We start from the raw sequence: 14,399 nt of genomic DNA, 5'->3' as shown, positions 1-14,399 counted from the left end.
TGATGTTTTCATAGGAAATCACTATTAGTGCAATTTCTAAGTGTATACCAGCAGTGATTCATTCTTTCCACATATTGCCATTTTCTTCATGTTGTCACAACTATAGAGTTGGTTTATATATAGCTGAGGAGGGTGAGGGGAGAAAGTTTTACATTTATTTGTTAATTTTTATTTTTGGGGGGTGAATTCTCAACCAGTTTTGCTTGGCAAGTTGGTTCCTCACTGAGCTGTAACTGGAGAAGTAATAGTGTAAGATAAAATATGCCATAGTGGAGAACTACATTTGAAAGTTGTGTGTGGATGTGGCTGGCTGTCATAGGTTTAAGAAATTCTTTAACATATATTTGGATCCATGCACTCTGTCTTTTCTCTTCTAGTATTCTGTAGTAACACACTCTGTGCCTGAATATAACTTGGCCATGAGCGGTCTGTACTTCCTTACTACTGAGCTGGCATTCGCTCATGTCTGCCCCATGTATTGGCACTAGCAGTATTTAACCATTTTTCCCTCCACACCCAGTATCAAAGAAGGATGTAAACACTCATTGCCTTTTCTGTACAGTATGTGCTTATGTTTCTTCTAATCCTTTTTCCCTCTAGTTGTTTTTTTTTTTTTTTTTTTTTTTTGGAATAAATATTTGTTTAGTTAACACGCTTTCTCTTCTGCCAAGCAACATTCTAAGATCTGTAGCTGCCATGAGAGGCACTTCTGTAAATAAGCCATTATGATGCATCCAATAGATGACCACATCAGCAAAGTCCATTGGGTCATGCCAGACAAACTGCAATGGCTTCTTATTAAGATTTTACTTGCAACCTCTGCTTTCCTTAGCTAATGTAAATCTATGTGTTTGTCAGACCTTAGATTAAGTTACAGCTCCTTTACTCAGACACCCATTTGGTTTGTAGACTGTTCTTCTCTGGACTTCAATGAAATAGTCGTCTGTTAAACAGAGTAATATCTATTTAACCAAAAAGTCGGTCACAGCAACAGTAGAATCAACACCAAAATTTAATAAAAAACTTTAAGCGCTTTTCGTTTGCATGTATGCAAACCTCATCAGAAGTAAAACAACTAAAAATACGTCATCCTTTTAAAAACTCAATAAAAAAAAACGCGGGACAGTGTCATCAATTATTACCACTTAACTTACTATCCTTAAACTGGTATACAAAACTAGAAATTATAAATAGCAGTTATAAAATGACATTCCAACCTTTTACAAAAGTCAGAATTGGAAATTAAAAAGTGCATTGCTTTTGCATAAACAAATTAATGCAAATATAATAACTAATACCTAGGAAATGAGTGTAACCTTGTGTACTAAACATGGTTAAACAATTAGAACATGTTTAAGAATGTTTACTTACTGTAAGCTGTCATCTTAGCAAACTCTTCAATTTTAGAATGCTACTAATAGAACAGGTCTCATTGAGACCTGGAAAGTTGTATGCGTTGAGTTTAATTTGCCAAATAAGCTCAAGCTCTTCAAGTTTAAGAGGTGTAGGGCCACCTCTAATATCTTGTAACACTTGATCTATGACCATGAATTTAAATTTATGGTCAACATTTAGTTGAATATGTTTGGCCAAGGCATTGTCGGTCTTGTTATGACCTATGGCATACAGGTGTTCATACATTCTATCACAGAGTCTTCGCTCTGTCTTGCCTATATAAAAGGCCAGACAGTATATACATTTGGCCAAGTAGACCACAAATTTGGAGTTACAGTTAAACCTAGATTTAAGTTTATACTGTAAACCATTAATGACAAATGAATTAGTTACCTCCACATTTTTACAGGTTACAATTCTCACATTTATTCATGCCAACTGTTCTGGGAACCTGATGGTACTGTTTTTCCAATAAATTCTTCAGATTCTTACCATGTCTGAAAATAACTTTAGGTAAATTTCCAAGTTTGTTAAATAATGATTGGTTCTAAAAAGCTCCCAATTTTTCTGCAAAATTTTAGTGCAAAGATGACTTTGTGCAATAAAACTGGTTATGAAGCTGGAATGGAAAAATTGGTTACTCTGACTTGTTGACTCGTGAGTGCCCACTGATGCTGATAAATCGAGTTCACTAATGTTATCGAGGGCCGAAGACCTCATAGGTGAAATAGGCTTATAAAATTGGCTTGACCTTTTTAGGCTAACTTCCTCAATCAAGGAGTCCAGTAAGGATTCCGGGTAGTCACGATGTAGGAATAGACTTTTTAGGAACATACATTCCTCCACAAAGTCTTCCTCCTGGCTGATTATATGTGAAGCTCTAACTAGTTGTCCCTTGATGACAGAACGTTTTTGGTGAAACGGGTGGCAACTAGAAAAATGCAGGAATGAATTGGAGTATGTACTTTTCCTATGTATTTTTGCCATATAACAGCTCAATGTTATGTTCTTACTCAACCAAATATGCAAGTACACTATGGCCTCTGTGTTGAAAGTAGGTGTAAATTGTAAAATTTCTGTAGATTGATTAAATACTTCCAGCACGTAGCGACCTGTCTCATGGCCTCCATTCAGCAAAATGAATATATCGTCCAGGTATCTAGTATAGTATACTAGATCCTTTTGGACATTGTTGTTCTTAAAAACAAATTCCGATTCCCAATGCGCCATGACCAAATTAGCTACGCTAGCCCCACAAGGGGAACCCATCACTATGCCTACTTTCTGAAGGTAAAATTCATTGTTGAACATAAAGAAATTGTTTGTTAATACAAGGTCAATCATTAAAGAAGTCTCTATACCTGGAGCTCCATGTTTGTTCAACATGAGACCCACCCATTCAATACTGACCTCATGAGGGATACAGGTGTACAGGTCTTTGACATCAATAGTGAGAATGTTGTAATTCTCATTGTACTCTAAATTATTAATTATAGCCAAAAAGGACCATGAATCTTTACAGATTTGGTCCTCGAAGACTATATACTTCTGCAATATTGCGTCAATGACCTTAGCACAGGCATAAGTTGGAGAACCACGGCTATCGACCAAAGGTCTCATAGGTGGATCTAGTGGGTCCTTCTGTATTTTAGGAATGCCAAATAGAAAAGGATATTTAGGGTAAGTTGTTGTCATAAAGTTGAACATGTCCTGTTCTATTCTGCCCTCAATAAACAAGTCATTGAAACAAATCTTAATTAGGCTGTAAGCCTTATTAACCTCCGAATGGGGACTCAATTGGTAAGCATTACTAGAAAGCAGTCTGGTCATACGTTCAGTGTAATCAGCATTATCAAACACCACCAAACTTCCACCTTTATCAGGTTTGCAAATGCAAATATCTTGTGATTGAATGTACTGTAAATATTCACGTTCTTCACGAACTGTGTTCATAGAAAAGTTAAGATTAAAACTACCTTTAACAACCTGCCTGATGTCTAGTTCGCATAATTGTTCAAAAACCTGTAAGACCGGGTGTAAAGGTGGGTTAAATGTGCTAGAAATGTGAAAAGTATTGTTACCTGGTGTGTCTGTACGGTTACCAAACAACAAGTGAAAATTCAATTTCCTAGTGAAGCACTTGATTTCAGTAACTGACTTAACCAAATCTAATTGATGCTGGGGTACATATGTATGCCCCTTTGCCAAAAAATTCACAATATCCAAAGTAAATACAGTAGATGAAAAATTGTAAACTCTGAAGTCACCTTCTTTGTTACAAATGATGATGGGACCAACTGGGATAGAACCAGCGTATGAGTGTTCATCATCACTGGGAGATGTAAGCAAGAAATGTTCATCACCACTAGTAGACGTAGGATCTTGGGAGATACTAACCATTGAACAGTCAGAGAAAGGTACTTCATGAGAAGGACCTTCCACAGCCCTTAAGTTTTGTGTTTGTTGAAATTCGATTTGGCCTTGTTTTGTTGGAGGCTCTTCTGTTGTTTCGGCCTCATCCCTATGTGGTTGGCTTGCTGAAAATCCTGATTCTGGTTATGGTTGTAATTATAATTACTCTGATGTCTGTTGATGTTATAGTACACGCGAGGACCATTTTGTAGTCTCTCGCTCCTCCGGACCTCAGAAGGATTAGAACCACTGTCATTTGCCTCACAACCATTACCAATTGCATTAACAATGTCAATGGGGGTGTTGACACTAAGCACATCCTCTTCACCATTACGCTGATTAGACGGGATATTATTGAAATAATTATCGGGGTTAGTATTAACTCCCTTTGCACGATGGTGGTGAGAAGCCTGACCTGCCTGCCACACTTGAGCAGGTGAAAGGGCTGGATATGCTACACCCTGATTGTATGCCTTACAATCACGATCCAATTTTTTCACTTTGTTAGCTTTGAGTTTGCTCATATGTTGATCTATACTGGAAAAAACCCTACTGTATTCATATTTATATCCGACAAACTCTAAATCATTGTTAATGCTTCTGTCCAATTCGGTTACAGTACTTGTTAAAGTATCAACCCAAATAGAGTAATGTTTGACCATTAGCTCTAATAATTCAAAACCTTGTCGGTCAAACAACTCTATTAAGTCTTTATGGAAAGGCGAGTCTTTTTCAAGCTCTGTAGGATACTGGTACCTATGCAAACCTTTCGGAACAACCTTCTGTACCATACATTCTCTAAACTAAGAAATTTCCAATTGAAGTTTCTTTAGTTTAATAAGATGGTTGTCAAAGGTTTTTAACTTAATTACTATATCAGGAGAATCCAAAAGGTTACCTCTAATGGACCGAAAGTCAATAGCACTGGATGGTGCTAGCCCAGAAAAAGAAAAGTTATCAGAAATCCATGCTGAAAGCAATGGAGCTCCACCTGAGTCATCCGGAAGGTGGAAGGAGTTCGCCCGCACATCCACTTGAAAAGCCTCTTGTAGATTAACTTGTTGGTTCCTCCTAGCCTGATTGCCATCCCACAGTAGCTGATTAGACATCTGAGCTGGGGCTGACCTTGCCAATTCAGCAGTAGTTCCTTGAGCTGGCGTTGGCGTTGCCATATCCATATTGCTCTTGTCAATAACAGCTTCCTGCGGCACTTGATGTAATAAGTTGCCGTTAAGCAACCGTGCTGGATTTGTAGCCAGGTGAGACCCAAGGCTGCCACTACTCATTGGCGACAGAGAAAGATTACCAGCACTAAAACTGGAAGGAATTAAATCCTTAATAACCCGCTGGTTTTGATCAAGCTGGTCCAATCTGGTAAAAATGGACTCGATTTTACTTAATAAAGATGTTATCACATTGTTGTTCGAAAAAGAGTTATTCGTGTCACTAACTGATGTAATGTTACCACTATTGACTCCAGATTGTAGCGATACATCTCCCGGTGTAAAAAGACTCTGACTTGCTGCCAAACTGGATGCCATAACAAACTTTAAAACTCAATGGCACAACAGACTAATGAAACCAAAAAGTCGGTCACAGCAACAGTAGAATCAACACCAAAATTTATTAAAAAACTTTAAGCGCTTTTTGGTTGCATGCATGCAAACTTCATCAGAAGTAAAACAACTAAAAATAGGTCATCCTTTTAAAAACTCAATAAAAAAAAAATGTGGGACAGTCTCATCAATTATTACCACTTAACATACTACCCTTAAAGTGGTATACAAAACTAGAAATTATAAATAGCAGTTATAAAATGACATTCCAACCTTTTACAAAAGTCAAAACTGGAAATTAAAAAGTGCATTGCTTTTGCATAAACCAAGTAACGCAAATATAATAACTAATACCTAGGAAATGAGTGTAACCTTGTGTACTAAACATGGTTAAACAATAAGAACATGTTTAAGAATGTTTACTTATTGTAAGTTGTCATCTTAGCAAACTCTTCAATTTTAGAATGCTAGTAATAGAGCAGGTCTCATTGAGACCTGGAAAGTTGTATGCGTTGAGTTTAATTTGCCAAATAAGCTCAAGCTCTTCAAGTTTAAGAGGTGTAGAGCCACCTCTAATATCTTGTAACACTTGATCTATGACCATGAATTTAAATTTATGGTCAACGTTTAGTTGAATATGTTTGGTCAAGGCATTGTCGGTCTTGTTATGACCTATGGCATACAGGTGTTCATACATTCCATCTCGGAGTCTTTGCTCTGTCTTGCTTATATAAAAGGCCAGACAATATATACATTTGGCCAAGTAGACCACAAATTTGGAGTTACAGTTAAACCTAGATTTAAGTTTGTACTGTAAACCATTAATGACAAATGAATTAGTTACCTCCACGTTTTTACAGAAGTTACAATTCTCACATTTATTCATGCCAACTGTCAACAAACACAAAACTTAAGGACTGTGGAAGGTTCTTCTGATGAAGTACTTTTCTCTGACTGTTCAGTGGTTAGTATCCCCCAAGATCCTACGTCTACTAGTGGTGATGAACATTTCTTGCTTACATCTCCCAGTGATGATGAACACTCATACGCTGGTTCTATCCCAATTGGTCCCATCATCATTTGTAACAAAGAAGGTGACTTTAGAGTTTACAATTTTTCATCTACTGTATTTACTTTGGATATTGTGAATTTTTTGGCAAAGGGACATACATATGTACCCTAGCATCAATTAGATTTGGTTAAGTCAATTATTGAACTCAAGTGCTTCACTAGGAAATTTAATTTTCACTTGTTGTTTGGTAACCTTACAGACACACCAGGTAACAACACTTTTCAAATTTCTAGCACATTTAACCCACCTTTACACCTGGTCTTGCAGGTTTTTGAACAATTATGCGAACTAGACATCAGGCAGGTTGTTAAAGGTAGTTTTAATCTTAACTATTCTATGAACACAGTTAATGAAGAATGTGAATATTTACAGTACATTCGATCACAAGATATTCGCATTTGCAAACCTGATAAAGGTGGAGGTTTGGTGGTGTTTGATAATGCTGATTACACTGAATGTATGACCAGACTGCTTTCTAGTAATGCTTACCAACTGAATTCCCATTCGGAGGTTAATAAGGCTTACAGCCTAATTAAGATTTGTGTCAATGACTTGTTTATTGAGGGCAGAATAGAACAGGACATGTTCAACTTTATGACAACAACTTACCCTAAATATCCTTTTCTATTTGGCATTCCTAAAATACACAAGGACCCACTGGATCCACCTATGAGACCTTTGGTCGATAGCCGTGGTTCTCCAACTTATGCCTGTGCTAAGGTCATTGACGCGATATTGCAGAAGTATATAGTCTTCGAGGACCAAATTTGTAAAGATTCTGGCCCTTTTTGGCTAAAATTAATAATTTAGAGTACAATGAGAATTACAACTTTCTCACTATTGACATCAAAGACCTGTACACCTGTATCCCTCATAAGGCCAGTATTGAATGGGTGGGCCTCATGTTGAACAAACATGGAGCTCCAGGTTCAGAGACTTCTTTAGTGATTGAACTGCTTGACCTTGTATTAACAAACAATTTCTTTATGTTCAACAATGAATTTTACCTTCAGAAAGTAGGCATAGCGATGGGTTCCCCTTGCGGGGCTAGCGTAGCTAATTTGGTCATGGTGCATTGGTAATCGGAATTTGTTTTTAAGAACAATAATGTCCAAAAGGATCTAGTATACTATACTAGATACCTGGACGATATATTCATTTTGCTGAATGGAGGCCATGAGACAGGTCGCTACGTGCTGAAAGTATTTAATCAATCTACAGAATTTTTACAATTTACATCTACTTTCAACACGGAGACCATAGCATACTTGGATATTTGGTTGAGTAAGAACAGAACATTCAGCTGTTATTTGGCAAAAATACATAGGAAAAGTACATACTCCAATTCATTCCTCCATTTTTCTAGTTGCCACCCGTTTCACCAAAAACGTTCTGCCATCAAGGGTCAACTAGTTAGAGCTTCACATATAATCAGCCAGGAGGAAGACTTTGTGGAGGAATGTATGTTCCTAAAAAGTCTATTCCTACATCGTGACTACCCGGAATCCTTACTGGACTCCTTGATTGAGGAAGTTAGCCTACAAAGGTCAAGACAGTTTTATAAGCCTATTTTACCTATGAGGTCTTCGGCCCTCGATAACATTAGTGACCTCGATTTATCAGCATCAGTGGGCACTCACGAGTCAACAAGTCAGAGTAACCAATCTTTCCACTCCAGCTTCATAACCACTTTTAGTGCACAAAGTCATCTTTGCACTAAAATTTTGCAGAAAAATTGGGAGCTTTTTAGAACCACTGAATCGTTATTTAACAAACTTGGAAATTCACCTAAAGTTATTTTCAGACATGGTAAGAATCTGAAGAATTTATTGGAAAAACAGTAGCATAGGGTTCCCAGAGCAGTTGGCATGAATAAATTTGAGAATTGTAACTTCTGTAAAAATGTGGAGGTAACTAATTCATTTGTCATTAATGGTTTACAGTATAAACTTAAATCTAGGTTTAACTGTAACTCCAAATTTGTGGTCTACTTGGCCAAATGTATATATTGTCCGGCCTTTTATATAGGCAAGATGGAGCGAAGACTCTGAGATAGAATGTATGAACACCTGTATGCCACAGGTCATAACAAGACCGATAATGCCTTGGCCAAACATATTCAACTAAATGTTGACCATAAATTTAAATTTATGGTCATAGATCAAGTGTTACAAGATATTAGAGGTGGCCCTACACCTCTTAAACTTGAAGAGCTTGAGCTTATTTGGCAAATTAAACTCAACGCATACAACTTTCCAGGTCTTAATGAGACCTGTTCTATTAATAGCATTCTAAAATTGAAGAGTTTGCAAAGATGACAGCTTACAATAAGTAAACATTCTTAAACATGTTCTACTTGTTTTATGCAAAAGCAATGCACTTTTTAATTTCCAATTTTGACTTTTGTAAAAGGTTGGAATGTCATTTTATAACTGCTATTTATAATTTCTAGTTTTGTATACCACTTTAAGGGTAGTATGTTAAGTGGTAATAATTGATGAGACTGTCCCGTGTTTTTTTTTGATTGAGTTTTTAAAAGGATGACGTATTTTTAGTTGTTTTACTTCTGATGAAGTCTGCATACATGCAAACAAAAAGCGCTTAAAGTTTTTTAATTAATTTTGGTGTTGATTCTACTGTTGCTGTGACCGACTTTTTGGTTTAATTAGTCTGTTGTGCCCTTGAGTTTTAATATCTATTTAAAGTTGGACCTACTGCTTAGTACTCACAATTAATTTATAGATCAGCATTTTTTGTTTCATTTCCTGCTGGAATTGCATTTTTGCATGTATTCCAAGATCTTTTTAGCTATTTCCAAAATCTGTCTAATGTTCTGACTGTATTTGGAGCATGTGACATGCTTACTTCCAGTTCCCCTTCATGTTTTGCATTTACAAAGTTAAACTTCCAACCAGAAGCTTTTGTTCTCAGAATTTCTGCAGTTCACCAGTATCACTTTGCATTCATTTACATTTAGAGTCAGTGCAAGGGAGAGGAAGAAGATTAGGTAAAGTAAAGTTGACATGACAGAGAAGTAAAACTAGTTAGAAAAACAAATGCACAATGGAAGGAGAAACAAGTAAAGGTGGGGTGGATTAAAGTTAAATCTACAGAAAGAAAGAGAGAGTAGGAAATGTAAAACAATGGATTTTTTAGGTTTACTGCTTTAATAATACCCTTATTTTTCCATTCTGTGCTTATATTTATTTGTTCTTCATTAATATGCATCTCTTGAATACTTTGTTCTCTGCTGTGTCTGTGAATATCTTTATGTGAAATGATGACATATTCTATGTTCTGTGTTGCATTTAATCTTTAGTTTGCTTAACTGCAGTCTCATTTACTCAAGTCATCATATTAATAATAAATACATAAAAATATGAACTGATGTCATTGAGTGGAAAGCTGCTTATATATATATATATATATATATATATATATATATATATATATATATATATACATACATATATATATATATATATATTATATATATATATATATATATACATGTATATGTATATATATATATATATATGTGTGTGTGTGTGTGTATGTATATATATATATATATATATATATATATATATATATATATATATGGTTCTACCTGACATAGCCGAAACCACACAACACCGACAACCACATCACCGACACCACATATTCGACAGTCCATAAACACGAAACCACACATAACCGACAACGAAATAACCGACGGTACACAAACACGAAACCCCATACACTGCACACACCACAATAACAATTATTAAAAACAAAACACATCCCCATTCCACAAACCACACACACAACACAAGCACACCAAAATCCTTACAAGCCCACACTAAACCTTACCCTAACCCTAAGGTCCGTCACTATCGCACACTTACCTACCCGCTCCCTAACCCTAACTCACTTAACCCGCCCCTACCGCTCCCTAACCCTAACTCACTTAACCCACCCCTATCGCTCCCTAACCCTAACTCACTTAACCCACCCCTATCGCTCCCTAACCCTAACTCACTTAACCCACCCCTATCGCTCCCTAACCCTAACTCACTTAACCCACCCCTATCCCCACAGACCGTCAATCTCCACACTTACCTGCCTCGCACCATAACGTCCGTCACTACCGCATACTCACACAGCCTTTCCCCATGTCGGCATCCTCGGCGTTGGTGTTGTCATCCGTCGTGTCGGTCTTCTGCATTGTCGATGTTCTGCAACCCGCGATTCGCGTCGGTCTTCTTCGTTTTCGATCTTCTGGAGCTCCGAATTCCGCTGTCGGTCTTCTGCGCTGTCGACGAAGTCAGGTAGAACCATATATATATATATACATATATATATACTCCAAAAAAGACGAAACAAACCGGATATAAAACCAAAGCGAAAAGCCACCAACTGGGTACGATGTAAATTTATTATCCAAATAAACGAACTTCAATTTTAGCATTCAATGAACAAATAATAAATATCGAACTTCAGTTTTAACATTCAACGAACAAATAATAAATGTAAGCGCTTTCTTTTAATCAGTATTAAACTTCATCAGACAATGCCTTTAAACAAAACATCACTTCCTTTTATAACTTCCTGTAAAATTCAAAAAAGCCCGCCAAAAGGCTCTCACAATTCGCACATGCCTAGTAGATTAAAATGTGGAAACAGAATCTAATAGTTACCAACCCTTAAGATATTCGCTAAAAAATGTAAATATATATGATTGACTATAAATCGTTAGCCAGGTTATGTGGGGAATAATAATTTAAAATAGATATTATCTTATTAAATGAAAATTGATATAAATATAAATATACATATAAATATATAGTTAAAATGAATAAATAGATATGATTATATTATAAAAGTTCATAAATAAATATCTTAATAAAATATAAATTTTAATCTTTGATTTTCTTCCTGTTCAATGCCTTCAATTTTAAAATTGGGGCTATTGAACTACGTTCATTGATTCCAGGCCATGTATCAGCCTGTACTTTAATTTGCCATTCTAGTTCTTTTTGTTCTAAAAATAGCCCCCAAGGACATTTATCATCTATTTATACATGGTCTATAACTATAAAATGAAATTGATGATCAATAAATTCACTAATATGTTTCGCTAAGGCATTGTTTGTTTTATTTTTCTTTATCGAATGTTCATGTTCATAGATTCTTTGTGATAGCATTCTCTCTGTTTTCCCTATATAAAAAATAGGACAAGAATTACACATTGCCAAATATACTACTGCTTTGGATTTACAATTATATTTACTTTTCAAATAATATTTTTTGTTCCTCAAATTGAAAGTATATCCTTCTTTAATTTTGAAACACCAATTGCAGGCTCCACATTTCTTCATTCCTTTTATTAAATTTCTATTTTTCATCATTATATTAGATTGATTTTTTAATATATCTTTGAAACTTCTGCCTTTTCTATAAATTATTTTTGGAACATCACCCAAATGTTTTTTACATTGTGGATCATCCATAAGTATTGACCAATTATTAGTAAATATTTCTTTTAATAAATAATGCTCTTGGGAATAAGTAATAATTAGGGCCTTTTCAAAATTTTCTTTTTTGGCCTCATGTCCACTATCTATAACATGGTCACTAAATATATTACTACCAACATTCTCTACTAATTCTTGCTTATATAAAATAGGTTTAAAATGACCATTTAGCCTTTTATTGGTTACTTCTAATATTAATGAATCAATCAATGCTTGTGGATAACATTTATTAATAAACATCTTTCTCAAGAAATCACAGTCTATTTCAAATTGATGAAAATTAGTAATCATTCGAGCAGCTCTCACTAGTTGTCCTTTTATTACAGATTTTTTCTGATGTTCAGGATGGGAACTAGTATAATGAAGAAAGCTGTTCGAATATGATTCTTTTCTTTGGATTGCTGCAATGTATGTTTCATTCAATAAATCTTTCATAAGATGTACATCTAAGTAGTTAATACTATGTTCATTGATATTCCATGTAAAATTTAAAAACTCTGTAGTTTGATTAATGTATGATAAAAAATCATTTAAAATTTCTAAATTTCCATCCCAAATAAGAAATATGTAATCTTGGAAACGATGATAAGATTTAATAAATGAAAAGTATTGGCTATTAAAGATATATTTTTTCTCCCAGAATACCATAACAAGGTTTGCATATGTGCCTCCACACGGAGAGCCCATTGCAATACCTTTCTTCTGTAAAAAATATTTTTTAGCAAACAAAAAATTATTATTTAATACAATTTCCAAAAGCTCTATTATAAGATTAATTAATTCTTGATTAACACTATATTCCACCAATAATTCATTAGCCCATTCTAATCCAATTGTTTGTGGTATAACTGTATATAAATCACATACGTCTATAGTTATTAATATATCACTTTTGTTAAATTTAACCTGATTCATATGTTCTAAAAATGTCCATGAGTCTTTACATATATATTTTTCTATTTTTATAATCTTTTTTAACTCATAATCAACATATTTAGCACAGGCTGACGTAATAGAATCTCTTCCGTCTACTAATGGTCTCATAGGTGGATCTCTTACATTTTTATGAATTTTTGGATTTCCAAAAATACAGGAATTCTGGGGGTTATAATATTAAGATAATTAAATAAATTTATATCTATATGTCTATCTAAAAACAAATCATATATCTGAGCATATTTTTATTATATGCAATGTTCAGTTCATTTAAAGATATCTGTTCGTAAGTATCAGTTTCCAAAATTGAATTTAATTTATTATTATTCATTACTCATAATAACAGCTCCTCCACCTTTATCTGGCTTCATGATCCTAATATTTTCATTTTTTTAGTCTTATTAAAATATTTTGTTCATCAGGGTTTAAATTTGATAAAATATTAGATTCTTTCCCAAATTTATCTAAACATTTTAAATGATATTCACACATTTTCTCATATAATAAAAGTTTCGGCTGTAAAGGTGAATTATAAGTACTACTAATATTAAATTTACTAGACTCATTATAAATTTTATCATGATATATTAAAGTAAAATTAATTTTCCTTAAAAATAATTTTATATCTATCATTACAGAAGTAAAATCAAAAGGCTTTGATGGCACAAAAGTGTAGCCTTTAGCTAGCAAATTGGCTACATCTTGGTTAACTTGTATTTTGGAAAAATTATAAACTTTAAAATCACCATCCTCATTCACTATAATATGCTTAAAATCTTCACACGTTCCTCCATTTATATTACTTGCAGCAATATTATGCAAAACATTATGTTCATCTAAACTCAATAAACAATTGTATTGGTTATCGTCCCTCATTATTATGTTACAACTGGGCATGTACAATTCATGCCAATCATTATGTTCATATAGACTCGACCATCGATTTAAGTTCTCCACTGTTTGTCTTTGGGTTTGGCCCCTTGAAACCCTGCTGATTGATGGTTAAAATAAGGGTTTTTATTTTTTAGTCTTTCGGACCTTCTCAACTCCGGAAATTCTTCTTCGTATGTCAAGTCTATTTCATGACCAAAATCTCTATGTTGCTCCAAATCTCTAGACTCATCAGTTCTGATGTTATTATTACATTTACTGTTATAGGCATATGATTTACTTTTTCTTTGCGCTCCTGGTGGCTTCGGATACGCCATACCATTCGCATACTGATTAAGGTCTCTTTCTAATTTCTTCATTTTGCCAATTTTCAATTTTGCTATGTGTTGCTCAATTGTATTATATATCCTGAGCATCTCATATTGTATATTATCATAAGAAACATCAGTTCTAATGTCTTTATCAAGTCGGTCCAAGTCTACCATGAGTTGGTCGATATCCATTTGATTGTGTTTTATTATTAAATTAAGCAATTCTTTTCCGCTCTTATGTTATAGATAGTGGACATGAGGCCAAAAAAGAAGATTTTGAAAAGGCCCTAATTATTACTTATTCCCAAGA

The sequence above is a fragment of the Protopterus annectens genome, chromosome 10.part0 (assembly GCF_019279795.1).
Source record: "Protopterus annectens isolate FY-2018-M chromosome 10.part0, PAN1.0, whole genome shotgun sequence".
Classification (NCBI taxonomy): Eukaryota; Metazoa; Chordata; order Ceratodontiformes; family Protopteridae; genus Protopterus; species Protopterus annectens.
This window is presented reverse-complemented; position numbering follows the sequence as displayed.